The following is a 19,492-nucleotide window of genomic DNA, read 5'->3' as shown; positions in this document are numbered from 1 at the left end:
TCATACCACAGATTCTCAATTGGATTGAGGTCTGGGCTTTGACTAGGCCATTCCAAGACATTTAAATGTTTCCCCTTAAACCACTCGAGTGTTGTTTTAGCACTATGCTTAGGGCCATTGTCCTGCTGGAAGGTGAACCTCCATCCCAGTCTCAAATCTCTGGAAGACTGAAACGGGTTTCCCTCAATAATTTCCCTGTATTTAGCGCCATCCATCATTCCTTCAATTCTGACCAGTTTCCCAGTCCCTGCCGATGAAAAACATCCCCACAGCATGATGCTGCCACCACCATGCTTCACTGTGGGGATGGTGTTCTCGGGGTGATGAGGTGTTGGGTTTGCGCCAGACATAGCGTTTTCCTTGATGGCCAAAAAGCTCTCATCTGACCAGAGTACCTTCTTCCATATGTTTGAGGAGTCTCCCACATGCCTTTTGGCGAACACCAAACGTATTTGGTTATTTTTTTCTTTAAGCAATGGCTTTATTCTGGCCACTCTTCTGTAAAGCCCAGCTCTGTGGAGTGTACGGCTTAATGTGGTCCTATGGACAGATACTCCAATCTCCGCTGTGGAGCTTTGCAGCTCCTTCAGGGTTATCTTTGGTCTCTTTGTTGCCTCTCTGATTAATGCCCTCCTTGCCTGGTCCGTGAGTTTTGGTGGGCGGCCTTCTCTTGGCAGGTTTGTTGTGGTGCCATATTCTTTCCATTTTTTAATAATGGATTTAAATGGTGCTCCATGGGATGTTCAAAGTTTCGAATATTTTTTTATAACCCAACCCTTATCTGTACTTCTCCACAACTTTGTCCCTGACCTGTTTGCAGAGCTCCTTGGTCTTCGTGGTGCCGCTTGCTTGGTGGTGCCCCTTGCTTAGTGGTGTTGCAGACTCTGGGGCCTTTCAAAACAGGTGTATATATAATGAGATCATGTGACAGATCATGTGACACTTAGATTGCACACAGGTGGACTTTATTTAACTAATTATGTAACTTCTGAAGGTAATTGGTTGCATCAGATCTTATTTAGGAGCTTCATAGCAAAGGGGGTAAATACATATGCACGCACCACTTTTCTGTTATAAAAGTTTTAGAATTTTTTGAAACAAGTAATTTTTTTCACTTCACCAATTTTGACTATTTTGTGTATGTCCATTACATGAAATCCAAATAAAAATCAATTTAAATTACAGGTTGTAATGCAACAAAATAGGAAAAATGCCAAGGGGGATGAATACTTTTGCAAGGCACTGTATGTACAGTGGGGAGAACAAGTATTTGATCCACTGCCGATTTTGCAGGTTTTCCTACTTACAAAGCATGTAGAGGTCTGTAATTTTTCTCATAGGTACACTTCAACTGTGAGAGACAGAATATAAAACAAAAATCCAGAAAATCACATTGTATGATTTTTAAGTAATTAATTTGCATTTTATTGCATGACATAAGTATTTGATCACCTACCAACCAGTAAGAATTCCGGCTCTCACAGACCTATTAGTTTCTCTTTAAGAAGCCCTCCTGTTCTCCACTCATTACCTGTATAAAAGACACCTCTCCACACACTCAATCAAACAGACTCCAACCTCTCCACAATGGCCAAGACCAGAGAGCTGTGTAAGGACATCAGGGATAAAATTGTAGACCTGCACAAGGCTGGGATGGGCTACAGGAAAATAGGCAAGCAGCTTGGTGAGAAGGCAACAACTGTTGGCGCAATTATTAGAAAATGGAAGAAGTTCAAGATGACGGTCAATCATCCTCGGTCTGGGGCTCCATGCAAGATCTCACCTCGTGGGGCGTCAATGATCATGAGGAAGGTGAGGGATCAGCCCAGAACTACACAGCAGGACCTGGTCAATGACCTGAAGAGAGCTGGGACCACAGTCTCAAAGAAAACCATTAGTAACACACTACGTCATGGATTAAAATCCTGCAGCGCACGCAAGGTCCCCCTGCTCAAGCCAGCGCATGTCCAGGCCCGTCTGAAGTTTGCCAGTGACCATCTGGATGATCCAGAGGAGGAATGGGAGAAGGTCATGTGGTCTGATGAGACAAAAATATAGCTTTTTGGTCTAAACTCCACTCGCCGTGTTTGGAGGAAGAAGAAGGATGAGTACAACCCCAAGAACACCATCCCAACCGTGAAGCATGGAGGTGGAAACATCATTCTTTGGGGATGCTTTTCTGCAAAGGGGACAGGACGACTGCACCGTATTGAGGGGAGGATGGATGGGGCCATGTATCGCGAGATCTTAGCCAACAACCTCCTTCCCTCAGTAAGAGCATTGAAGATGGGTCGTGGCTGGGTCTTCCAGCATGACAATGACCCGAAACACACCGCCAGTGCAACTGAGGAGTGGCTCCGTAAGAAGCATCTCAAGGTTCTGGAGTGGCCTAGCCAGTCTCCAGACCTGAACCCAATAGAAAATCTTTGGAGGGAGCTGAAAGTCCGTATTGCCCAGCAACAGCACCGAAACCTGAAGGATCTGGAGAAGGTCTGTATGGAGGAGTGGGCCAAAATCCCTGCTGCAGTGTGTGCAAACCTGGTCAAGACCTACAGGAAACGTATGATCTCTGTAATTGCAAACAAAGGTTTCTGTACCAAATATTAAGGTCTGCTTTTCTGATGTATCAAATACTTATGTCATGCAATAAAATGCATTTGGAAAGTTTTCAGACCCCTTGACTTTTTCGTCATTTTGTTACATTACAGCCTTATTCTAAAATACATTAAATTGTTTTTTTCCGTCATCAATCTACACACAATACCCCATAACGACAAAGCAAAAACAGGTTTTTAGAAATGTATATACAAAAAAAAAAAAAAACTGAAATATAATGATTATATACGTGTGATTTCAGTTTTCTTCAGGTGAATATGATTGGTCGTTGACTCCCCATAGTATGTTATACCGAATGACCCGACTGAAAGTTTCATTAGTTGAATGTCTACCGGGCAAGTGTTAAATCTTGTTCGGTTTCGAAATCTCTGTTTTAACAAACACTGGTTCCAAGAAGGCAGCACACATACAGACGATACCAAGACATAACTACAGCACAATATAGAACAGACTACTATAGACAAGCACAATAGGGAGTGACAATAATATGCTGAGTCATCACAAATTCAAAGTAATCCTATCTATTCTACAGTATACGTATCTATCTGTAAAGTGAGTGTCTATGAGAGAGTGACTGTATCTGTGTGGATGTTTGCTGCCAGGGGAGAGCAGGGCAGGTACGGTGGGACGGTGGTGAGAGTGAGTGAATGAGTGAGTGAGAGAGTGAAAGTGAGACAGATGAAGGGAGGGAGGGAGAAAGGCAGAATGGCGGTGGACAGCTTTGCTGCCTCTGAAATATTCAGGGCCCCAGTCACTGGCGCTGGTTACCAGTCTGGACAGTAGATAGGGAATCGGCGCTATCAGGTTTCACCCTACATTCACCAGGTTTAGGAGGCTTACAGTGAGCAGGCACTGTGTGTGTGTTATTCACTCAAGTGTGTATATGCCCACTAAGCACTGTCCCAATAACATTATTTACCTAGCTTATCAGGGTAAATGTAAATAATCCAAGGGCAGTTTACAACACCACGCCAGTGGAGAGCTCGGGTCATACATGCTGCTACTGACCTAGTTTCACTGTGTGTGTTGTGTGTTGTGTGCATTTCTATGTAAGCCGACCAATTTTTTTTTATATGTTTTTTTAAATTGTCATTTAGCAGACGCTCTTATCCAGAGCGACTTACAGGAGCAATTAGGGTTAAGTGCCTTGCTCAAGGGCACATCGACAGATTTTTCACCTAGTCGGCTCGGGGATTAGAACCAGCGACCTTTCAGTTACTGGCACAATGCTCTTAACCACTAAGCTACCTGCCACCCCACCTATTGAAAGTGAAGACTTAGCAGTACCCCCAAACCCTTAGGGATCTATGAAAGAATCGAAAGGGCTTTTTACACTACTGATCAGGACCGAGGCGAGCCAAACCAAACTGTACTGAGCTGGCCTGGTTATGCATCCATCCACCATCGTTGCTGAAAACATGATGCTTATTGTGGGCGATGTGAAAAGATACTATCTCAGCCAGCCAGCAGTTTGGTTTGGGTCGGCACGATAGTGTGAAAAGGTTATAGAGGACTGGAGAAGCCTACCCCTGAATCAGGTCATTGGAGTACAGTCTTCTATACACTTAGAATAAATCACCAATATAACAAAATCATCAAGTTACTCGCCCAAACCCATGGGACAGAAACATTCACATACTAACAATACACCTCAGAATCAATTGGTCAGGCAAGAATCAAAACAAGATAAAAAGAGGAACTTGTTACCTGTTGGTTCTTAGGAAAGCCACATCTACAGTCTGTAGGTGAGCATCAGGGTTCAAAGTTGAAAGATCAGTCCAACATGTGGTGTGATTCTGCAACGGAAACAAGAGAGATATTGAGTTAGAGAGGAAAATCCAGCAGCAGAAGGCATGGCTCCTGTTGGAGGTTTCCCTTAGACACAGATCTAGGACCAGCTTACCTTCCCTGAATCCTCATCTTAACCTCTAAGGCAAACTCACAGCTAACCTAGGGTCAGTGTCTAGGGGACATTTTTATCTAAAAGTGCAAGGCTTACTCATGTCCAAGACAGAAAGCGGTCCCATTCAACAGGAACAATTTTTCAGCTGGCGCACACCCACAGAACATCACTTAGTGTAGAGGTGCTGACTAACGGAGAATAAACTGTAAGCTATAAAAACAAATAAAAGAGAGTTGCACACTATGTACACTGCTCAAAAAAATAAAGGGAACACTTAAACAACACAATGTAACTCCAAGTCAATCACACTTCTGTGAAATCAAACTGTCCACTTAGTAAGCAACACTGATTGACAATACATTTCACATGCTGTTGTGCAAATGGAATAGACAGCAGGTGGAAATTATAGGCAATTAGCAAGACACCCCAATAAAGGACTGGTTTTGCAGGTGGTGACCACAGACCACTTAGTTCCTATGCTTCCTGGCTGATGTTTTGGTCACTTTTGAATGCTGGCGCTGCTTTCACTCTAGTGGTAGCATGAGACGGAGTCTACAACCCACACGAGTGGCTCAGGTAGTGCAGCTCATCCAGGATGGCACATCAATGCGAGCTGTGGCAAGAAGGTTTGCTGTGTCTGTCAGCGTAGTGTCCAGAGCATGGAGGCGCTACCAGGAGACCGGCCAGTACATCAGGAGACGTGGAGGAGGCCGTAGGAGGGCAACAACCCAGCAGCAGGACTGCTACCTCCGCCTTTGTGCAAGGAGGAGCAGGAGGAGCACTGCCAGAGCCCTGCAAAATGACCTCCAGCAGGCCACAAATGTGCATGTGTCTGCTCAAACGGTCAGAAACAGACTCCATGAGGGTGGTATGAGGGCCCGACGTCCACAGGTGGGGGGTTGTGCTTACAGCCCAACACCGTGCAGGACGTTTGGCATTTGCCAGAGAACACCAAGATTGGCAAATTCGCCACTGGCGCCCTTGTGCTCTTCACAGATGAAAGCAGGTTCACACTGAGCATATGTGACCGACGTGACAGAGTCTGGAGACGCCGTGGAGAACGTTCTGCTGCCTGCAACATCCTCCAGCATGACCGGTTTGGCGGTGGGTCAGTCATGGTGTGGGGTGGCATTTCTTTGGGGGGCCGCACAGCCCTCCATGTGCTCGCCAGAGGTAGCCTGACTGCCATTAGGTACCGAGATGAGATCCTCAGACCCCTTGTGAGACCATATGCTGGTGCGGTTGGCCCTGGGTTCCTCCTAATGCAAGACAATGCTAGACCTCATGTGGCTGGAGTGTGTCAGCAGTTCCTGCAAGAGGAAGGCATTGATGCTATGGACTGGCCCGCCCGTTCCCCAGACCTGAATCCAATTGAGCACATCTGGGACATCATGTCTCGCTCCATCCACCAACGCCACGTTGCACCACAGACTGTCCAGGAGTTGGCGGATGCTTTAGTCCAGGTCTGGGAGGAGATCCCTCAGGAGACCATCCGCCACCTCATCAGGAGCATACCCAGGCGTTGTAGGGAGGTCATACAGGCACGTGTAGGCCACACACACTACTGAGCCTCATTTTGACTTGTTTTAAGGACATTACATCAAAGTTGGATCAGCATGTAGTGTGGTTTTCCACTTTAATTTTGAGGGTGACTCCAAATCCAGACCTCCATGGGTTGATACATTTGATTTCCATTGATAATTTTTGTGTGATTTTGTTGTCAGCACATTCAACTATGTAAAGAAAAAGGTATTTAATAAGATTATTTCATTCATTCAGATCTAGGATGTTATTTTAGTGTTCCCTTAATTTTTTTGAGCAGTGTATAAACTTCCAGTAATTTATTGGGTAAAAAACCACCAACGTTTCGGCATCACTGTGCCTTCTACAGGGTGCCAGTGGCTGACAGAGGTCGTTGGCTGAAGCTCATGTGAATGGGGCCCAGAGAAAGTGGACAGGAAAGAATCATGAGGAGACAAAATTCATGGGCACTAAAATATTCATGACTTTATCTTGCTCAAAATCAGTGAGGCGGTGGCATGTCTACATTAGGGTGAATAAACACTGGTCTGAGACAGGACACTGTTCAGTTAGATTCTCAATAGATAACTTCTCAGGTAGAAGACGTGTGTGTATGTGTGTGATGTTTGGCAAATATGGAACGGTAGGTTAATCTCATTCCCATACATAAACACACACACAGATGTCGTTTTTGTAAAGAGTGTATTTTCATAAGAGAGTGTTTTTACATAAACACTAATCTGTCTGTCAAGGAGGCTTTTCAGATGGGGGCTCTTTGCACATTACACACACTGCCACACACACACGAGAGAAAACGCTGACAAAACTCAGCACTTTGCTGCGCAGGCCAGGCAAGGCCTAGGGAAAGCCCCGGAGGACAGATAGGAGCTTTGTACCAGCAGGGCTGCTCTCTACCACAGGCTGGCTGACTGGCTGGCTTGCTTATGGTTTGCTAGGGCTGGGGAGCTAAATAAGCCACTTTAACCTGGGATTAGGGGGAAAGGAGTTCTCTCACACACACAGATCGATAACATGCTAGCAACATAACATTCATATACTGACTATCTCTGAAACTCACTTAGATAATACCTTTGATGTTACAATGGTAGCAATACATGGTTACAGATAATATGTGTGAAATGCTTGATAATGTATGTGGTATCAACAGAGGTATATTTTCTGGGCGACCTAAATATTGACTGGCTTTCATCAAGCTGTCCACTCAAGAAAAAGCTTCAAACTATAACCAGTGCCTGCAACCTGGTTCCGGTTATCAGTCAACCTACCAGGGTAGTTACAAACAGCACAGGAATGAAATCATCCACATGTATTGTTCACATCTTTACTAATGCTGCAAAAATCTGCTCTAAAGCAGTATCCACATCCATCAGATGTAATGATCATAATACAGTAGCCATAACTAGGAAAACCAAAGTTCCAAAGGCTGGGCCTAATATAGTGTAGAAGAGATCATACAAGAGGTTTTGTAGTGATTCCTATGTTGAAGATGTGAAGAATATTTGCTGGTCTGTGGTGTTTAATGAGGAGCAACCAGACGCTGCACTTGACGCATTTATGAAATTGCTTATTCCAGTTACTAATAAGCATGCACCCATTAAGAAAATGCCGTACAAACTATTAAATCCCTGTGGAATTGAAAAATTATATGGTTGAGAGGGATGAGGCAAAAGGAATGGCAAATAAGTCTGGCAGACATATTGTAAATAGAGAAATCATGTGACTAAACTAAACAAAAATAAAAAACTGTACTATGAAACAAAGATAAATGACGTAAAAGATAATACTAAAACGCTTTGGAGCACCTTAAATTACATTTTGGGCAAGAAGGCGAACTCAGCTCCATCATTCATTGAATCAGATGGCTCATTCATCACAAAACCCACTGATATTGCTAACTACTTTACTGATTTTCCAATTAGCAAGATTAGCAAACTTAGGCATGACTTCCCAACAACAAATTTTGAACCTACACATCCATGCATAACTGACCAAATTATGAAAAGACAAGCACTGTAATTTTGAATTCCGTAAAGTGAGTTTGGAAGAGGTAAAAAAAATGATTGTTGTCTATTAACAATGACAAGCCCCCGGGGTCTGACAACATGGATGGAAAATTACTGAGGATGATAGTGGACTATTGCCACCCCTTATTGCCATCTATTCAATCTAAGCCTACAGGAAAGTGTGTGCTCTCAGGCCTAGAGGGAAGCAAAAGTCATTCCGCTGCCCAAGAATAGCAAAGCACCCTTTATTGGCTCAAACAGCCGACCAATCAGCCCGTTACCAACCCTTAGTAAACTTTTGGAAAAAATTGTGTTTGACCAGAAAAAATTATATTTCACAGTAAACAAATTAACAACTAACTTTCAGCACACTTATAGGGAAGGGCACTTAACAGGTACAGCACTTACACAAATGAGTGAAATTGATAAGGAGATTGTTTTGTTAGACCTCAGTGCAGCTTTTGACACTATCGATCATAATCAGCTGCAAGGAAAAAAACGTGGGTTATGGCTTTACCCCCTGCTATATCGTGGATCGAGAGTTACCTGTCTAACAGAACACAGAAGATGTTCTTTAACGGAAGCCTCTCCAACAAAATCCAGATAGTCAGGCATAATATTTCAAGCATTATATTTGGGACAAATCATTCACTAAACCCTAAAACTCAACTAAATCTTGTAATGAATAATGTGAAAATTGAGCAAGTTGAGGAGACTAAACCTCATGCTAGCAGATACCCATAGACTTCCAGTCATTGCACTAACGCTAGTTAGTATTGGCTCACAAAACTACCTCTAACTTCCTTCATACTGGACACAGAGACATAAAATGGTATCCACAAGTTCATCTGACTCTGGGGAAGTAGATAAATGGCATCATTGCCCAAAAATCTTGAAGTATCCCTTTAAATGTACACAGAGAGCTAACATCAATAACATGCATGTCAATCTCTCCTGGCTCAAAGTAGAGGAGAGATTGACTGCATTACTACTTGTCTTTGTGCGAGGTGTTGAAAGCACCGAGATGTCTGTTCATACGACTAGCACACAGCTCAGACACCTATGCATGCCCCACAAGACATGCCATCAGAGGTCTCTTCACAGTCTCCAAGTCCAGAACCGACTATGGGAAATGCACAGTACTACATAGAGACATGACTAAATGGAACTCTATTCCACATCAAGTAACTTATGCACGCAGTAAAATCTGATTTAAAAAATATATATACAGTGGGGAGAACAAGTATTTGATATACTGCCGATTTTGCAGGTTTTCCTACTTACAAAGCATGTAGAGGTCTGTAATTTTTATCATAGGTACACTTCAACTGTGAGAGACGGAATCTAAAACAAAAATCCAGAAAATAACATTGTATGATTTTTAAGTAATTAATTTGCATTTTATTGCATGACATAAGTATTTGATCACCTACCAACCAGTAAGAATTCTGGCTCTCACAGACCTGTTCGTTTTTCTTTAAGAAGCCCTCCTGTTCTCCACTCATTACCTGTATTAACTGCACCTGTTTGAACTCGTTACCTGTATAAAAGACACCTGTCCACACACTCAATCAAACAGACTCCAACCTCTCCACAATGGCCAAGACCAGAGAGCTGTGTAAGGACATCAGGGATAAAATTGTAGACCTGCACAAGGCTGGGATGGGCTACAGGACAATAGGCAAGCAGCTTGGTGAGAAGGCAACAACTGTTGGCGCAATTATTAGAAAATGGAAGAAGTTCAAGATGACGGTCAATCACCCTCAGTCTGGGGCTCCATGCAAGATCTCACCTCGTGGGGCATCAATGATCATGAGGAAGGTGAGGGATCATCCCAGAACTACACGGCAGGACCTGGTCAATGACCTGAAGAGAGCTGGGACCACAGTCTCAAAGAAAACCATTAGTAACACACTACGCCGTCATGGATTAAAATCCTGCAGCGCACGCAAGGTCCTCCTGCTCAAGCCAGCGCATGTCCAGGCCCATCTGAAGTTTGCCAATGACCATCTGGATGATCCAGAGGAGGAATGGGAGAAGGTCATGTGGTCTGATGAGACAAAAATAGAGCTTTTTGGTCTAAACTCCACTCGCCGTGTTTGGAGGAAGACGAAGGATGAGTACAACCCCAAGAACACCATCCCAACCGTGAAGCATGGAGGTGGAAACATCATTCTTTGGGGATGCTTTTCTGCAAAGGGGACAGGACGACTGCACCGTATTGAGGGGAGGATGGATGGGCCATGTATCGCGAGATCTTAGCCAACAACCTCCTTCCCTCAGTAAGAGCATTGAAGACGGGTCGTGGCTGGGTCTTCCACCATGACAACGACCCGAAACACACAGCCAGGGCAACTAAGGAGTGGCTCCGTAAGAAGCATCTCAGGGACCTGGAGTGGCCTAGCCAGTCTCCAGACCTGATTCCAATAGAAAATCTTTGGAGGGAGCTGAAAGTCCGTATTGCCCAGCGACAGCCCCGAAACCTGAAGGATCTGGAGAAGGTCTGTATGGAGGAGTGGGCCAAAATCCCTGCTGCAGTGTATGCAAACCTGGTCAAGACCTACAGGAAACGTATGATCTCTGTAATTGCAAACAAAGGTTTCTGTACCAAATATTAAGGTCTGCTTTTCTGATGTATCAAATACTTATGTCATGCAATAAAATGCAAATTAATTACTTAAAAATCATACAATATGATTTTCTGGATTTTTGTTTTAGATTCTGTCTCTCACAGTTGAAGTGTACCTATGATAAAAATTACAGACCTCTACATGCTTTGTAAGTAGGAAAACCTGCAAAATCGGCAGTGTATCAAATACTTGTTCTCCCCACTGTATATATATATATATATATATATATAAATAAAACTACACCTTATGGAACAGCGCCGACTGTGGGGAGACACACACACACACACACACACACACTGTAATATTATTATATTGCTGTATTATGGATTGTGTGTAGTATCTAATGTGTTGTGTGATGTACTCAGGGGCGGTGTGTTCAATAGGGCGATATGGGCGACGCACTGCCAAACGGGAAAAGGAAGGGATTTTTTTTCTAATCAATTATATCACGGCAACAGTAGTTATCAGTGTTCTAATCTGATCTGACTGCCACTAAATGTCAAATCAGGCTAAAGTCGTGCTTCAAATGGCCCCGCCCGTTTTTGGGGCGATTTCAGTCATGTTGAAAACCGCCCAGAAGTCTGTCATAGACTCCCATGTAAAATCTATTTTTTTCAAATTTCAAAGCTTTCAATACAATCTCTATGGGTGTCTGTGGGCTTGCACTTACGCGCTTTCGTCATACGTGACGTAACCATGAACGTAACTAAGAAAATAGCGGCTAGCAGCGTCTCTGTTGCGACCTGCAGTGTGGCGTTATCTTATGTTTTTAATTTGTACACTTAGTGGCGTTATTTTATGTTTTTAATTTGTACACTTAGTTTACAAACATTCTGCCAACCATGGATTTCCAGTGGTGGGTTTTGGACTGATCTTGTTGATCGTGTACATACCCGCTACGAACGGACTAAATAATGGAAACGCTGCTGGCAGCGGAATCCAATACAGCTGGGAGACTTGGCTGGATGACAGAGTCCCGGACAGAGAAGTGGAGCCGGCCGGCTTCACCCTGGTCAGAGCGGACCGCGATCTGACAGTCACAGGGAAAATCGATCCTGGTAAGAGAGCGACTCTGTACCCCCGACATTGAACTGCTTTCTGTGTCACTGCGACCTTACTATCTGCCCCGTGAGTTCCCCCAATTGTTTGTTACCGTTGTGTACTGTTGATAATCACAAGTTTACTGGAGAACTGAGACCAAGTAGAGACTTTGGACAGGGTGGATATGGTATAATAAAGGCAGTTTATTCAGAGGTAAAGATATCTGGAATCGCGTGCATGGACTCGTTCGTCAAACTCTTAGGGAGCTATCTGAAGAGAGCCCCGAAAACATTGTGTGCAGACATTTTATACAATAAATGATGTAGGTTGAATCTAGTAGTTCTGATCTTCTGATTGGTCCTGATGAGTTGGGCGAGGTCCCCTCCACTGTTGCATTGGCTCTGGAGTCGGGTTCTCTGTCTTCAAATGTTCAGCCTAAAGAGAGGGGATTTTTGTGTGTGTGTGTGTGTGTGTTTAACAGTGATGATGTGTGTGTGTGTGTGTGTGTGTGTTATCAGTGATGAGTGTGTGTGTGTGTGTGTGTGTGTGTGTGTGTGTGTGTGTGTGTGTGTGTGTGTGTGTGTGTGTGTCCTCAGAGCAAGAACTCGTGAGTTGGAAGAACTGAGAGACCTATGGCGTGGGTGTTGTCCTTGGCCACCTGCTGACAAGGCTGACAAGATAGGACTCTTTTGTCCATTGTTATAGGATAGGAACAGCATTGATTGAAAACAAACGCCCAACACAAAATGGGTCATGCACAAGATTTTAGTCAGACCAAGCTATAACATTATATATTTACTACGACAGTACATTCAACCAAAAGCTAATATAACAAAGGCATCAGAGATTATTTATAATCTGTCACAGAAACTGGAATCCATCTCCCCAGATCAGTCAATAAATGCTTCTGGTATTGACTTATATGCTGCCCCTGTCTTCATGTTGTTGCTGGACATATCTTTTTTTAAATGTGTGTAGGTCACCTAAATCATCAGAAAAATTGCCCCTCCTGAGAATTTTTTCAGGAGCCGCCACTGGATGTACTGTTTTGTTTTGTATGTAATCGCCTTAATCTTGTTTGGACCCCAGGAAGAGTAGCTGCTGCTTTGGGGATCCGTAACAAATACAAATAACTACAAATACAGATACAGATACACATGCACATGCGTACACAAACACGACCGCACACACATCTGAACACGCACGCACAATCTCTACAAAACAGATGATAAAACATCTCAAATCTTATAAAAGATCTCAGATTACTATTGTCAATAATGTTTAAGTAGCCATTAGAAATCCAATCTATAACTGTGATAGTATCAGTAATAGATCACTGTTTTTGAGACATTGCATACAAGGCTCCTCCTTCCAATTAGTGGCACACATGGATCCATACATCCATCTTAAAGCTACAGTATAGAAGTCTGCTGAATATTCTGATGGGAGAAACAAAGGCATATATTGTTTGTTATCCATTCCAACTGAAGACCCCCTGAACCCTATATGAGGAAGATGCTCTTCTAACATTTCTATGACAACCATGGAGGAAGGCATGGCACACGTGCGTACTGTCGACGAACAGGGAGTGATGCGCGCTGAAGACGACTTCTCTCATGAAGGCAGTAAAGAGAGAGGGGGAGGATGAGGGGATGGAGGGACAGAGGGAGGGAGAAGTAGGCCAAATATAGGAACAGTAGAATGAGCTGGGTTCTTATCTCTCCATCGTTTCCATGTCCTCCTCCACATCTTCTCTCCCACCTTTCACTTAATCCACATGCCCAACCAATTGACGGCAGCAACCATCATCCCACTCAGTGCTACATTTCCCAGAGGCCTCCTGGAGCAGAAAGAGCACGTCGTCATTTTTAAATGTTGACCTTTTAGTCATTTAACAGACGGTCATATCCAGAGCGTCTTAAATTTAGTGTGAGACAACCACATATCACAGTCGTGAGTACATTTCTCCTCAATAAAGAAGTTATCAGCAAAGTCAGTTCTAGTAGGAAAAAAGTCAAGTTGCACTTGTATGAAATTAAACTCCTTCTCCACTCGCGCATCATCAAGCAAATTACATTTACAGAGATGGATCCCAAAGTAAATGTGTAAAGTGATAAAAACAAATGAAGTTAGTTGTGCAATACATTTTATAGATAAAATGATAAGTAGCATAATGATTTTTTAACACATTCATGTTATTCTCCTCCGACAACACAATAACTGATTTAAAGGGAGTGTGGCAGATTTTAAAAACTCTTCTGCAAAAGACTGACTATCCTCAATGAAAGGTGGCTATCGAGGAGGGAAAGGGGGATACCTAGTCAGTTCTGTTCCCCTAATAATGAATTGACACTCTCCTCGACCACAACCGCAGAGCTGATGGCTTCAGAGAGCAAGTTGATAAGAAGGCTCAATCTAGTTTACTAAACTGGAGGCAAGTCACCAGGCTACCTACATCGGTGTCGAGATTCAGGCTAGGGACTGCCACTGAAGAGCAGAACAGATGTGGAACCATAAAATAGAACGAATACATCCAAATGAAATGGATATATGGATAAACAGTATCCGTTCTATTTGAAAAAATAAACTCTCTCCTTCCTCCTTTTAAGAAACCACCAACCTTGTTCGAGACTTAAGAATTTTCTACCTGCATGACATCAGAGATTCCAAAGCAATTAAGCCTACATTTTAATCCGAATGCAAACTACAGTAGAATGTTTGCCATGGGAGATGTTAGGAGCCAAGATGGAGGATTTAGTTACTCTATTCTGTAAATAGGGCTCTGCACCACCAAGCTTCCAGTGTTGTTTCTTCAAGCTCTCTGGCTCTGGCTCCCTGGGGATTAAGTGGCTTTATTAATCCCAGAGGGATTAGGGAGACTTGGGGTTCTGGGGCAGTGGCCCAATCTGAACAGCCTCACAGCTCACTGAGACTCAACAGAGATTTGACTTAATTAAATGGGAGCAGTTAGTACAGGGCTGCCCAACCCTCTCCCTGGAGATCTACCGTCCTATGGGTTTTCAGTCCAACCCTAATTTAACACACCTGATTCTACTTATTAGCTGCTCAACAACACCTTAACTAGTTTATTCAGATATGCTAAATTAGGGTTGGACTGAAAACCTACAGGACAGTAGATCTCCAGGAAGAAGGTTGGGTAGCCCTGAGTTAGTAGGTATAGCGGTGAGAGGGTAAGATGTTAGTATTTTTATTTTATACGATTGTATTTTATAAACAAAACATACACATACAAACAAACATCACTACATCATACAAACATCACACCTGCCCAGACCCACTATGTGATATTTCATTATTCTTTTGGCAAATGTTTTTACAAACCTGTCTTCCTCCATCTATTTCTACTCTCTCTTCCCATACAGTGCATTCGGAGAGTATTCAGACCCCTTCACTTATTCCACATTTTGTAACGTCTTATTCTAAAATTGATTAAATTGTTTTTTTCTCATCAATCTACACACAATACCCCATAATGTTTTTTAGACATTTTTGAAAACGTATTAAAAATAAAAAACTGAAATATCACATTTACATGAGTATTCAGAGCCTTTACTCAGTACTTTGTTGAAGCACCCTTTGGCAGCAATTACAGTCTCGAGTGTTCTTGGGTATGACGCTACTAGCTTGGCACACCTGTATTTGGGGAGTTTCTCCCATTCTTCTCTGCAGATCCTCTCAAGCTCTGTCAGGTTGGATGGGGAGCGTCGCTGCACAGCTATTTTCAGGTCTCTACAGAGATGTTTGATTGGGTTCAAGTCCGGGCTCTGGCCTGGCCACTCAAGGACATTCAGATACTTTTTCCGAAGCCACTCCTGCGTTGTCTTGGCTGCGTGCTTAGGGTCGTTGTCCTGTTGGAAGGTGAACCTTCGGCTCTGGAGCAGGTTTTCATCAAGGATCTCTCTGTACTTTGCTCCGTTCATCTTTCCCTCGATCCTGACAAGTCTCCCAGTCCCTGCCGCTGAAAAACATCTCCACATCATGATGGAGCCACCACCATGCTTCACCGTAGGGATGATGCCAGTCTTGGTTTCATCAGAACAGAGAATCTTGTTTCTCATGGTCAGAGTCCTTTAGGTGCCTTTTGGCAAACTCCAAGCAAGTTGTCATGTGCATTCACTGAGGAGTGGCTTCTGTCTGGCCACCACCATACAGGCCTGATTGGTGGAGTGCTGCAGAGATTGTTGTCCTTCTGGAAGGTTCTCCCATCTCCACAGAGGAGCTCTGTCAGAGGGACCATTGGGTTCTTGGTCTTCTCCCTGACCAAGGCCCTTCTCCTCCAATTGCTCAGTTTGGCCGGGCGGCTAGCTCTAGGAAGTCTTGGTGTTCCAAACTTCTTCCATTTAAGAATGATGGAGGCCACTGTGTTCTTGGGGACCTTCAATGCTACAGACATTTTTTGGTACTCTTCCCCAGATCTGTGCCTTGACACAATCCTATCTTGGAGCTCTACGGACAATTTCTTCGACCTCATGGCTTGGTTTTTGCTCTGACATGCACTGTCAACTGTGGGACCTTATATAGACAGGTGTGTGCCTTTCCAAATCATGTCCAATCAATTGAATTTACAAAAGGTGGACTCCAAGTTGTAGAAAATTCTCAAGGATGATCAATGGAAACAGGATGCACCTGAGCTCAATTTCAAGTCTCATTGCAAATACTTATGTAAATAAGGTATTTCTGTTTTGTATTTTTTATAAATGTGCAAACATTTCTAAAACCCTGTTTTCGCTTTGTCATTATGGGGTATTGTGTGTAGATTGATGAGGGAAAAAATGAATTGTATCCATTTTAGAATAAGGCTGTAAGGTAACAAAAATGTGGAAAAGGGGAAGGGGTCTGAATACTTTCCGAATGCACTGTACCTCTTCATCTCTCTCTCTCTGCTGCGCTCTCTTCCCTCCCTCTCTCCTTCCATCCCCCTCTTCCCAGGCCAGCAGCAGTGTCCTCTGCTCTCCTGTAGGTAAAGGTGATCCTTCTAGGATGAAATCAATAGGTTAATTCCATTCCTGAATTAGTGTGTCTGGCCTATTACTTTGCAGTCCGCTTTCGAGTATGTAGAGCTACAGTCACCTAAAAAAAAGCTGCCGTATAAACCTATTTGAGCAGCACCACCAGCCATTGTAAGGCCTACTGAATTTGCTTTTAAATTTGTACAGAGTGCCACCATTTTGGAAAACACTGTTTTAAGCAGTGGAGGCTGCTGAGGGGAGGACGGCTCATAATAATGGCTGGAACAGTGTGAATGGAATGGCATCAAACACATGGAAGCCATGTGTTTGGTGTATTTGATACCATTCCACTAATTCCGCTCCAGCCATTACCACGAGCCTGTTCTCCCCAATTAAGGTGCCACCAACCTCCCGTGGTTTTAAGTGACCCAGGGGACCTATAGAAAAGCTATCCAGATGGGTTGTCTAGTGTGGAACTGACTGTGTGCGAGTGATGGTTTTTGACTTGCTACATTTCCTTTCACGGAAATTGTCATCTAACGCCATCCAACACAACAATCAGCTTTTCCGCACCCCAAAAACAACAGAACACATCCAACCTGACACACATTGTAACCTGACTGGTGGCAAGCTAATAATAACATGGTTTCACCATTCACCCTTCATTAATTGTTCGTTTGGCACTTAGCTGCCAGGGACTTTAATAGATTGATAGAATAAAATATATTTCTCTCTTTCCTCTGTATCACACTATAGGGTCTGACCTAGATCCTTTTCCCAAAGGAAATGAATGAATAAATCACGACTGCGGGATGTGCTCCATATTCTCTGAACCTGGTACCCTGGCATAGCGCCTCGCTACTACACTGTCTGCGTGGATGGATACAACCTACCTCAACATACCTGGGTGGCTCTATAGCAGGGCAGGGGTCAATTCCATTTCAATTACAGTCAATTCAGGAAGTATAAAGACATTCCAATTCCATTAGGTTGTTATGAATAATACCATATTTCATTCCATTTCAAACATTCCATTCCCAGCTGGGGGGCAAGCTTAGCCAGCTCAATGCCTTACTACACAAGGACACATCTGGATGAAACCCCTCTCTTTCTCTCAATATTGGTGACCATTAATTGCATATTAGAGTTATATAAAATAAAAGTGTACTATACCTGATAAGTATGTATGGTTTAGGTTAATTTTCCAACCATTGTGGGCTCTGCCGGTGAACCAGCAGACATTTGCTCACGTGATGTAGCTAGCTAACTGGCTAGAAATAATGTTTGTAAGCTAGCAAGAAACAGAATTGGGTTTACTTTCTGCATTGACTGGAATTGAAATGGAATTGAACCCAACCGTGCTCTACAGTACCATTTTTTTATTTTTATTTTTTTTCTCATTTAGCAGACGCTCTTATCCAGAGCGACTTACAGTTAGTGAATACATATTTTTTTATACTGGCCCCCCGTGGGAAATGAACCCACAACCCTGGCGTTGCAAACACCACGCTCTATCAACTGAGCTACATCCCTGCCGGCCATTCCCTCCCCTACCCTGGACGACGCTGGGCCAATTGTGCGCCGCCCATGAGTCTCCCGGTCGCGGCCGGCTGCGACAGAGCCTGGATTCGAACCAGCTAAAGGAAATTACGGAAGGCAGTGGTGGTTTATCACACACACATAGAAACGTATGGACACACACACTACAATTTTACATGTGCATTCCCACACACTCTCCAGCAGAGTTAATCTCCAATCAGTGGTGGGTTTTCTCACTCTCTCACACAAACGCTCAAACTAGGGATGTGACAAATATAATTAAAAAATCTTAACGTTTAAACAGCCATAAAAAATTAAAAAACATTTTTATGTTAAAACAATAAGAAAAAAAGTATTAAATTCCACTTCAATTGACAATGCAGAATAATGGTCCTATTACGTATGTATGACCGCTAGGGCTGGGCATTTAAGTTATATCTACCGTGACCCTTTACAGACATAGAACGCAGCTACAGTAGCATGTCGATAATTGATAACTTTTCAGACAATTAATAAAAAAGTGCCGCATCAGAAGCGTCTGTACCTTTTCAGACAGTAGAATTCTGCTCCTGCATAGAATGTTCTATTTTTTCCCTGACAACAATAAACGTTGCTGATTGATGTGCTGCTGTGTTGTTTTGTATGCTGTTTTTAATGGTAGGATAGCTAGATGTGTTTCCTTTCTACTAAATGACTTGGTAAGTTGCGATATTTAACTAACTTTAAAGTACTTTTTTAGGAAAGAGTGGTCTGCGAGCAGGCAGGCTAGAATTAACAGTTCTGGGTCGCCTAGTGATGAAGTTAGTCCCACTTCAGAAGCGGCATTCCTTTACTTAAGTGAAAATTGCTAGAGAAGCCGGTGTTTGGAGGATATTTTGGCACAGGTGTTGTTAAGGCCCGAGACGAAGTCGTGGGCCGGCAAACCGTGCCAATATATCCTCCAAACACTGGCTTCGTTACCAACATATTCAAATAATGATTGACATATTTCATTAAAAACTCTATTTTGATTAATTTATTCACACTATTTTATCCTTCCACAAGATATAGTCCCGACACAAATCTAGGGTTGCTACCCAAGCCGGCTGGTCGTTTGTTCTATCGGTTCGGTTGCCAGAGACGCGACCCAATCGTTCAGTCTTTTTGTTCTGTGTATCTATGGACGCGACCCATACTGGCTGGCAACGTTCTTATCCCTTGCTTGCTAGTTAGCCAACTACGGCTAACTTAGTCACATCAAACAGTGCA

The 19,492-nt window shown here is 43.3% G+C and overlaps 1 protein-coding gene across 1 annotated transcript in view; it reads right to left on the bottom strand.

Annotated features, from left to right (window-relative positions):
- LOC121580778 (SPRY domain-containing SOCS box protein 4-like) overlaps window positions 1-19,492 on the bottom strand; it is a 134,513-nt gene that overhangs the window by 93,138 nt on the left and 21,883 nt on the right. The window contains exon 2 of the mRNA XM_041895808.2: window positions 4,324-4,412. The gene's annotated coding sequence lies outside the window, so the exon portion shown is untranslated. The remainder of the gene's footprint in view (window positions 1-4,323; window positions 4,413-19,492) is intronic.

Source organism: Coregonus clupeaformis, chromosome 14, assembly GCF_020615455.1.
Source record: "Coregonus clupeaformis isolate EN_2021a chromosome 14, ASM2061545v1, whole genome shotgun sequence".
NCBI lineage: Eukaryota > Metazoa > Chordata > Actinopteri > Salmoniformes > Salmonidae > Coregonus > Coregonus clupeaformis.
The sequence above is the reverse complement of the archived record's forward strand: the minus strand, read 5'-3'. Positions and strand labels throughout refer to the sequence as shown.